Raw genomic sequence first — 9,295 nt, 5'->3', positions numbered from 1 at the left:
GACGTCTGTGGTGTCAATGTTGAACAAATTGTGTAAACAGCAGTTAATAATAAAATCAGCATGATGGCTTTCTCACCTGTTTGGTATTTTCTGGCCATGTCCTATTCATAATCCGTTACATATGGGAACACTTCTATATGTCTTTCTTGCATTCATAGCACCAGACCTGTGCCGGCCTGAATGGCCGAGCGGTTCTAGCCGTTCAGCCTGGAACCGCGCGACCGCTACGGTCGCAGGTTCGAATCATGCCTCGGGCATGGATGTGTGTGATGTCCTTAGGTTAGTTAGGTTTAAGTAGTTCTAAGTTCTAGGGGACTGATGACCTCAGATGTTAAGTCCCATAGTGCTCAGAGCCATTTGAACCATTTTGAAGCAGACCTGTACCTGGTGGCTAAAATTAGAAATCTTTTTTTTTTTTTGCAGCATAAATCGGTTCCGCATTAACAAATCAAAATATCTACCAAATTTCGCCGACATATGGTCTGGCGGTAGCATTCTCTCTTCTCGACCAAGGGGTTCCGGGTTCGATTCCCAGCGGGGTCAGCGATTTTCACCTGCCTCGAGATAACTGGGTGTTGCTGTGTCGTCTTCATCATCATCATTCATCCCCATTACGGTCGGAGGAACGCAATGGTAACCACCTCCTCTAGGACCTCGCCTACTACAGCGGTGCGGGTTTCCCGCAGGGTCCCCTATGCTCTGTCAAGGAGTATGGGACTTCATCATCATCATGGTAATTACAGGCGACACTGTGGGTGGGTGCATCTTTACATTACAGCGCGAACGGATTTGCCACAGTGGTAACACCAGTTCCCATCAGATCACCGAAGTTAAGCGCTGTCGGGCTTGGCTAGCACTTGTATGGGTCACCGTCCAGGTCTGCCGAGTGCTGTTGGCAAGTGGGGAGCAATCAGCCCTTGTGAGGCGATTGAGGAGCCACTTGACTGAGAAGTAGCGGCACCGGTCACGAAAATTGACAATGGCCGGGAGAGTGGTGTGCTGACCACATGGCCCTCCCTATCCGCATTCGGCGACTCCTAAGGTCTGAGGGTGACACGGCGGCAGGTCGGTGCCACTGGGCCTTCAAGGCCTGTTCGGACGCCGTTTTTTCTACTATATTGCAGAGTTATTCATAAGTCTATCAGGAGCTTTAGAAGACGACCCCGCAAAAGCTACAAGGCTAACAGAAAAGCATTTTTTTTATCATTCTAAAAGTCTGAAAGGTCGCGACCTGTCAACGCTGGGTGTCGCAAACCTTCATCGCAGAGGCGTAAAGAGAAGGGGTGAAATGTGGATAGGTGTGCGATCTTCCACAGTGGGACACGTGCACGACATTCCATGCTGGGCAGAATTGTGGTGAAATTTGACGCCAATGTAACATATATGCTTTTTTAAGATCATAATAAAAATAATTAAAAATGGTCACAAGCTTCACTCAAGACGTTTAGTCGTTCTTACAAAAAGAAAATCGACACATATGAGTGGGTAGAACGTCTATCCAAATTTTTAACTCCATTACAGGTGTCTAGTATGGACACTGTTTGTGATGCGGCCAACAAGAATGCGACAGTCAAGCTCTTGTCACACATGTCGATATCAGCTGCTGCATTAATTATGATTTCTTGCAACTCTTTCATATTAGGCGGCAGTCAGACTGGAACGCAAACGCACGTTCTCTGACAGAACCGCGCAAGAAGAAATCGCATGCAGTTAGGTCAGGTGACCTGGGCGCCACTGAAGAAAAGAAGGTTCGTGGTGGGAAGCACCGCCAATCCAACGCTGAGGCAGTTCTGCATAGAGGTAATCACGAACGTCTGAAAGAAAGTGTGGTGCTGCACCGTGCTGTAGCAAAATGAACTCTCCACTGCCTTGCTGCAGTTGTGACATAAGCCATTGCTGCAGCTTGAGCAGGTACATTAAACAATTCACAGTTGTCTCCACAAAGAAAAATGGCCCACTCTTTTGAAGAGGACATCAAGTGATGATGTTCTGTGTCACAAAGACGCACGTTACCACTATTCAACTTCCCAGAAGTGAAACGTGGCTTCGTCACCGATCTCCAAGTTTTATCAAAAACCATCTTCCTCCAGTATCCGCTGCAAATCATTGCTAAAGTCAGAACTGAGCTCATTTTCCCAACTAGTCGACGAATGTAGCAGTAAGGGGTATATGTATGCTTCGCAACATCAAAAATTGTTCAAATGGCTCTGAGCACTATGGGACTTAACTTCTGAGGTCATCAGACCGCTAGAACTACTTAAACCTAACTAACCTAAGGACATCACACACATCCATGCCCGAGGCAGGATTCGAACCTGCGACCGCAGCTGTCGCGCGGTTCCTGACTGTAGCGCCTGGAATCGCTCAACCACTCCGGCCGGCTTCGCAACATCCTCTGATCTCTTAGTAAACCACCCCACTGCGCTAGCCTAATTTAATGACCCTTTTGTAAGCAAACTATTCATTTGGGTGCATATTTTGTTTATTTACATAATTATTGGGTAATAATTGTCATGATAATTACCATAATTCATAGGCAACATGGCGGCCTTGTTTCATGTTTATTCGGGCTTTCAGTGCTTTTAGCTAAAGTGAAAACCATCATTTTTAATTATGGTAATTTATAATCCAAGAAATGATGTCTTCCCGCCTCCACTGCCTCCACTTTGCTGCCATTGGCCACGCCCTCACTACCGCCCCTACTACTTCTTAGCGTCCCCCTAGACTGTCATTCTTAATGTGAACTGTCTCAAGCAGCAGCAGTAGTAATTCAGATGAAGTTGCAAGTTTCCAGCACAGCATAGCACTCCCTCCGCAGTAATGGCCTAGTTTTCACGTACGTTCGGCACCCTCCGCTATTTTCTGCAACATACAACGGTATTTACAGTTTCGTGGCTATATTGTACCAATTTTTCAAGAAGATGCATATTTAATTGATATTATCTGATCCCTCTGCACTTTTTAAGAACATACATGTAAATATGAATGTCGCTGTTATTTCCCCCATGTTTTAGAAATGTACAGGTAACTACTGGTTTCCAGACTAACTTCACCGATTTTTCTAAGATGATACACATAAATATGAGTTAGGCTGCTATTTTACCGATCTTGAGGAAACACAAGTAATAAACATCTATTTAATTTTTAATAACTATCCCCCTCAAAGCTGTTTACAGATTTGAGGCAAGTAGTTAAAATTTTATCTGTTATCTCCTAGTATTCCACAAATAGCTGCTTTTCTTCAAGATGATACACGTAAAAATATCGCCGGCCAGGGTGCCCGAGCGATTCTAGGCGCAACAGTCCGTAACCGGGCGACCGCTACGGTCGCAGGTTCGAATGTGTGTGATGTCCTTAGGTTAGTTAGGTTTAAGTGGTTCTAAGTTCTAGGGGACTGATGACCTCAGAATTTAAGTCCCATAGTGCTCAGAGCCATTTGAACCAAAGTAAAAATATCGGCCAAATAATCACCACTTCGCAGTAATTTAATAAATTACGTGGAAATTCACCTTTAATTAAGTTTTATTTAACAACAAAATACGTTTCGCTTAAAACGAACTTATCACCTGCACTTCTACGGCAAACTCATTCTGTTTATGAGTGGGAAACTTTGCTACATCACTAGCGCATTTGACCTCCGCTGTAATTCACTAGTTAGTTTCAGATTACAGTTTAAACCTTTTGATACATGAGATATCCTTCAACTTCAAGAGGAATATTCGTAAGATTAATAAACGTGCCAAAGAATTAACGTTGTTTAGGTAGAGTATAGCCTTCACGTTGCCTTCCGCCTGACATGCATAATATTTCCTTATAATGCCTTGTTCCTTCATGTCCACTCTGTTATCAATAAATACACAAGCCATCAAATTGTACAGAATGAACTTGCCGTCAAAGTCACCAAGTCGCCGATCCGAGTGAGACATTTATTGAAGCACTGTACCAACTTTGCAACACCCTCGTCTTAGATGGAAGCTGCATATTCTTCCTGCCATTTCTCTACGCTGACCTGCAGCTTGTTGTCTGTGCCAAAATGTTGTCTTTATAGTCAGCAGTTTATGTGAGCACAGATGAAAATCAGAGGGAGCCACGTCCCAGCTGTAGCGTGGGCGATCAAACACTTTCCATCGAAAACGCTGCAGGAACGTCCTCACTGCCCCTGCAGTGCGTGGCTGAGAATCGCCATGAAGAAGGAAATGCATGACAGTTACGTTGTGTAGGCTGCATAAAATCAGGCGAAAACCCTAAAAGGCACTCATATTTGGCGGGAGACACTATCTGCTTCACATCTTAACTTGCTCCCTGTACGCTCAGAATTGAAAAGAGCTACGTGACGCCATCGATGGTCATACTAGAGACACTGTCCAACACATCTGTGCAACGCTTTATCGGATTTTCACTGTGATTTTCATGTCGCTATCGATCGGACCTTTCTTTCTGAATAGCCCTCGTAGATAACTCAGAAGTTCAAGAAACATAAAACGATAATCACAAGGGCAGATAAAGGCAGCACTGTGGTCGTGATGAGTGATGAAGATTATGTAAATAAAACTGAAAAATTTTTCTCTGAAAATGGGATTAACGAAGTGTCTAGAGATCGTAAAAAGAAGTTCCATGAACGACTAAGGCACAAAATTTAAAACTTTGATTTTCTGTTTCCTGACAGAGGAAAAAGGAAAGCGAAAAATCCATGAATCCGCAAATGCCAGAGACATGCGCACAGGTTAAGCTTCATAAAAAGGACAAATCCATGAGGTTTAATCCAACATGAGACAGGCTTCCAATGCCCCAATAAATGCTATGCTAGCAAGAGAGGTTGAAAATGCTACACACATTTTGGGAGAAGTACTTAAAAAATACACTCCTGGAAATTGAAATAAGAACACCGTGAATTCATTGTCCCAGGAAGGGGAAACTTTATTGACACATTCCTGGGGTCAGATACATCACATGATCACACTGACACCAGTGGTGTACGGCCAGTGTAGGAGATCGCTCCCCACACCATGATGCCGGGTGTTGGCCCTGTGTGCCTCGGTCGTATGCAGTCCTGATTGTGGCGCTCACCTGCACGGCGCCAAACACGCATACGACCATCATTGGCACCAAGGCAGAAGCGACTCTCATCTCTGAAGACGACACGTCTCCATTCGTCCCTCCATTCACGCCTGTCGCGACACCACTGGAGGCGGGCTGCACGATGTTGGGGCGTGAGCGGAAGACGGCCTAACGGTGTGCGGGACCGTAGCCCAGCTTCATGGAGACGGTTGCGAATGGTCCTCGCCGATACCCAAGGAGCAACAGTGTCCCTAATTTGCTGGGAAGTGGCGGTGCAGTCCCCTACGGCACTGCGTAGGATCCTACGGTGTTGGCGTGCATCCGTGCGTCGCTGCGGTCCGGTCCCAGGTCGACGGGCACGTGCACCTTCCGCCGACCACTGGCGACAACATCGATGTACTGTGGAGACCTCACGCCCCACGTGTTGAGCAATTCGGCGGTACGTCCACCCGGCCTCCCGCATGCCCACTTTACGCCCTCGCTCAAAGTCCGTCAACTGCACATACGGTTCACGTCCACGCTGTCGCGGCATGCTACCAGTGTTAAAGACTGCGATGGAGCTCCGTATGCCACGGCAAACTGGCTGACACTGACGGCGGCGGTGCACAAATGCTGCGCAGCTAGCGCCATTCGACGGCCAACACCGCGGTTCCTGGTGTGTCCGCTGTGCCGTGCGTGTGATCATTGCTTGTACAGCCCTCTCGCAGTGTCCGGAGCAAGTATGGTGGGTCTGACACACCGGTGTCAATGTGTTCTTTTTTCCATTTCCAGGAGTGTACGTTTGGTTGATAGGATGGTTGGTTGATTGGTTGGTTTGGAGTGTAAGGAATCAAACTGCAAGGTTATCACTCCTGTCATCCTTTAAGTGGCAAAACAGGAGTAGTTATCAATGGAAGGGGGCTAAAGACAAATCCTGGAAAGCCTAATTGTAGCTAACACAATTAAAACCGAGATAAAAGCCCATAAAAGACAGCACAGACAATTCGTCAAAAATCAGTCAAGAGAAGGCATTTTATTTTATTTATTTAATCATGTCCAAGCCATAGACAACGCACGTATTACATATACACACAAATACAAATACAATACACATATGTATAAGTAAAACAAACCCAAAATGGGGAATCACATTACAATATAAAGACAAACATAGTATATATATCATATCACGTCGCGCCTAAATTCAGCGCATTTAACTGCCACTGCCGTAGCGTTTGCCAGATCTTCTTTCCTGCACACACCCCCAATGTTGCTGCATTCCAGGAGGTGGTCCATTGTTTGGGTCTGTCCGCACTGGATCGTGTCCGTCCCGTCTCGGTATCCCCATTTACACATGTTTACGTTGCATCTGCCCACCCCAGTTCGTAGGCGGTTGAGGGTTCTCCATAATGGCCATTTTAGTTCATTTCCAGAGGCCAACTGTTCGTTGGGTGAGATTAGAGGGGCCTGGTCTCCCGTAGGCAGTGTTGCTTTCCATTTTGACAATCTGGCCTTTTGTTTTGAGGTTTCGATCGGTTGAACTGAGGTGAGGAAACTCCGTCTTGATTTTAGACGTGTGTGTGGAGGGTTTTGTCTGAAGAGAGGATGGCGCTGGTCGCGCAGCTGCTTGAGTCGCTCTGCTTCGCTTGCTATAGCTCGTCTGATGTTGGGTGGAGCTATGCCACTAAGCAAATAAAGTTGGCTAACCGGGGTGGGTCTCAGGCATCCCGTGATTACGCGACAGGCATCGTTCAGCAGCCGATCCACTCGTTTCGCATGCGCTGATCTTTCCCAAACTGGGGCAGCGTATTCAGCAACCGAGTAGCAGAGTGCAAGTGCCGACGTACGTAAAGTATGTGGGTCGGCACCCCATTTTGTGGAGATGAGCTTACTCAGAAGGTTGTTTCTTGTTGATAGTTTGCCCCTGACCTTGTCTACATGATGTCTGTAAGTAAGTGTGCGATCAAGGGTGACGCCTAAATAACAAGGAGTGCTGCTGAACGCAATCCGTTGGTTGTTCCACGTGATGTTTAGAGTATGTTTGGCGTCTCGGTTTCGAAGATGGAATAGGCAGGGTAATGTTTTTGCTGCGTTCGGGCGTAGGCAATTGGCTTCATAGTATGGCGTTAGACCGTTGAAGGCATTCGTAAGGCTAATTTCTATGTCGTTAAAGTTCCGACCCTGCACGGCTATTGCAAGATCATCCGCGTAAGCAAAGCTCCTAGTCCCTGGTGCAACTGGTTGATCATTCACATATATGTTGAAAAGAGTGGGTGCGAGGACACTGCCTTGGGGTAGTCCATTTTTCTGGATACGCCATCGGCTTCGCTTCCCTCCTAGGTTTACGATGAACCGTCTGTTGCTGAGAAGTGTTGATATAATTTGTATCAGCCCGAAATCATTAGTCATAGCGTATATTTTAGTGAGCAGCAGTTTGTGATTTACAGTGTCGAATGCGGATGAGAGGTCGACAAGTACGGCTCCAGTAATTAGACGGTTCTCGTACCCATGCTTTATGAACTGGGTAAGATTCGAGACCTGTCCAGTGCAAGTTTTCCCAGGGCGAAACCCCGCCTGTTCCGGAATTATCTGATGATCAATATTAGGCGCAAGTCGATTCAGCAGCATGCGCTCGAACACCTTGTACAAGCAGCAAAGTAATGTTACCGGTCGGAAATTTTTTGGCTCGTCCAATGGTTTGCCGGGTTTTGGAATGGCTATGACCTTGCCCTTTCTCCATATTTTCGGGATGTTGTTTAGCCGGATACAGGTATTGAAAAGTAGGAGCAGCCAGTTTTTCGTGTACTCGCCAAATTTAAGGATCTGTTCATTCCTAAGGTCGTCTAGCGCTGCTGCTTCGCCAGGTTTCAGAGATTGAAGTGCGGACTCTAGCTCTTCGATGGTAAATGGACGGCTGTAGTAGTTCGTGTCACTTTCGCCATTTCTTATTGGGATGGTTTTTGCTGGAGTCTTCGTTTTCCCATTAAGAACGAGTTGGTGCGCTATTTGGTTGGCTGTTTTGGTGCTTCTGTTTGCTGCTTAGGGTCATTATTTAGCTTCTTAATTGTCTTCCAGGCAATCCGGCTAGAATGTTTCATGTCTACACTTTCAATTAGATGTTGCCATTCTTCTCGGCGCTTCTCGATTAGCTGGTCGGTAAGTGCATTTGCAAGTTCAAGAGTTTCTTCAGAGAATGGGTTCTCCTCATACTTTTCCTTATATGCATCGTATAGTTGCCGGCTGTCTTTCGTTAGGTCCGGTACAAACTCCGTTCTACAGCCCCTAGGGATAGACTTTATTGATACATTCTGGACGATTTCTATGAACTTATCGTAGTTGCTGGGTGTTGGTTCTAGAGTTTGCAGCTTTTCGTCGATTCCAATTGCGAAACCTTCCCAGTTTGCCCTCTTGAAATTAAATCTTCGTCGAAATGGAATCCGCACTGGCACCACTGCTGAAGTAACTGTGAGTTTGATGGGTCTATGTTGGGAGTGTGGAATAGGACCCAGGACATCTTTCACGCACTCAGTTACCAAGTTCTGGCTGACGAAGACGAGGTCAGGGTTGTATCCCCTTTGCCACCTGCCGCTGTTAAAAGATGGGGGGAGTTTGGCGTCGTGTATGAGACAGAGTGATTCAGCATCTGCCCATGTCTCCACCTTGAGTCCGTCTTCATTAGATTCATTGTATCCCCAGCGTGTATGGTGACTATTGAAGTCACCCATTACAAGGCATTAAAACGAAGAAATGAAAAAGAATTAAGAGAGTAGAATGGTAGAACGGGTAGAGGTCAGGCTGGGCCATCCAGGAAGGCCCTCCAAGGGATCCCTGGGGAGGGGACAGGGGGAGCCTGAGAGGGGTGCCCTGCCAACCACTCTGGTGGTGAATGAGGCCAAAATCTCTACCTTAGAAACCAACTTCATGGGTGAAACATAACATCAGGTCAAATTAGTTGGCTTTGTGGTAGGAAGATTAACATGCTACCTCAAATGGTTCAAATGGCTCTAAGCGCTATGGGGTTCAACATCTGAAGTCATAAGTCCCGTATACTTATAACTACTTAAACCTAACTAACCTAAGGACATCACACACATCCATGCCCGAGGCAGGATTCGAACCTGCGACCATAGCAGCAGTTTGGTTCCGGACTGAAGCAACTAGAACCACTCGGCTGCAGGGGCCGGCCATGCCACCTCAAATTAGCCAAATGGGGCAGTCTATGAGTAAGTGGGTCACCATCAGGAGAGTTCCACATCGG

The 9,295-nt window shown here is 46.5% G+C and overlaps 1 pseudogene; it reads left to right on the top strand.

Annotated features, from left to right (window-relative positions):
* The first annotated feature begins 779 nt into the window (after nucleotides 1–779).
* On the top strand, nucleotides 780–898 carry LOC126197055 (5S ribosomal RNA; annotated as a pseudogene).
* Nucleotides 899–9,295: the final 8,397 nt, after the last annotated feature.

This window comes from Schistocerca nitens, chromosome 7, assembly GCF_023898315.1.
Source record: "Schistocerca nitens isolate TAMUIC-IGC-003100 chromosome 7, iqSchNite1.1, whole genome shotgun sequence".
Classification (NCBI taxonomy): domain Eukaryota; kingdom Metazoa; phylum Arthropoda; class Insecta; order Orthoptera; family Acrididae; genus Schistocerca; species Schistocerca nitens.
The sequence above is the reverse complement of the archived record's forward strand: the minus strand, read 5'-3'. Positions and strand labels throughout refer to the sequence as shown.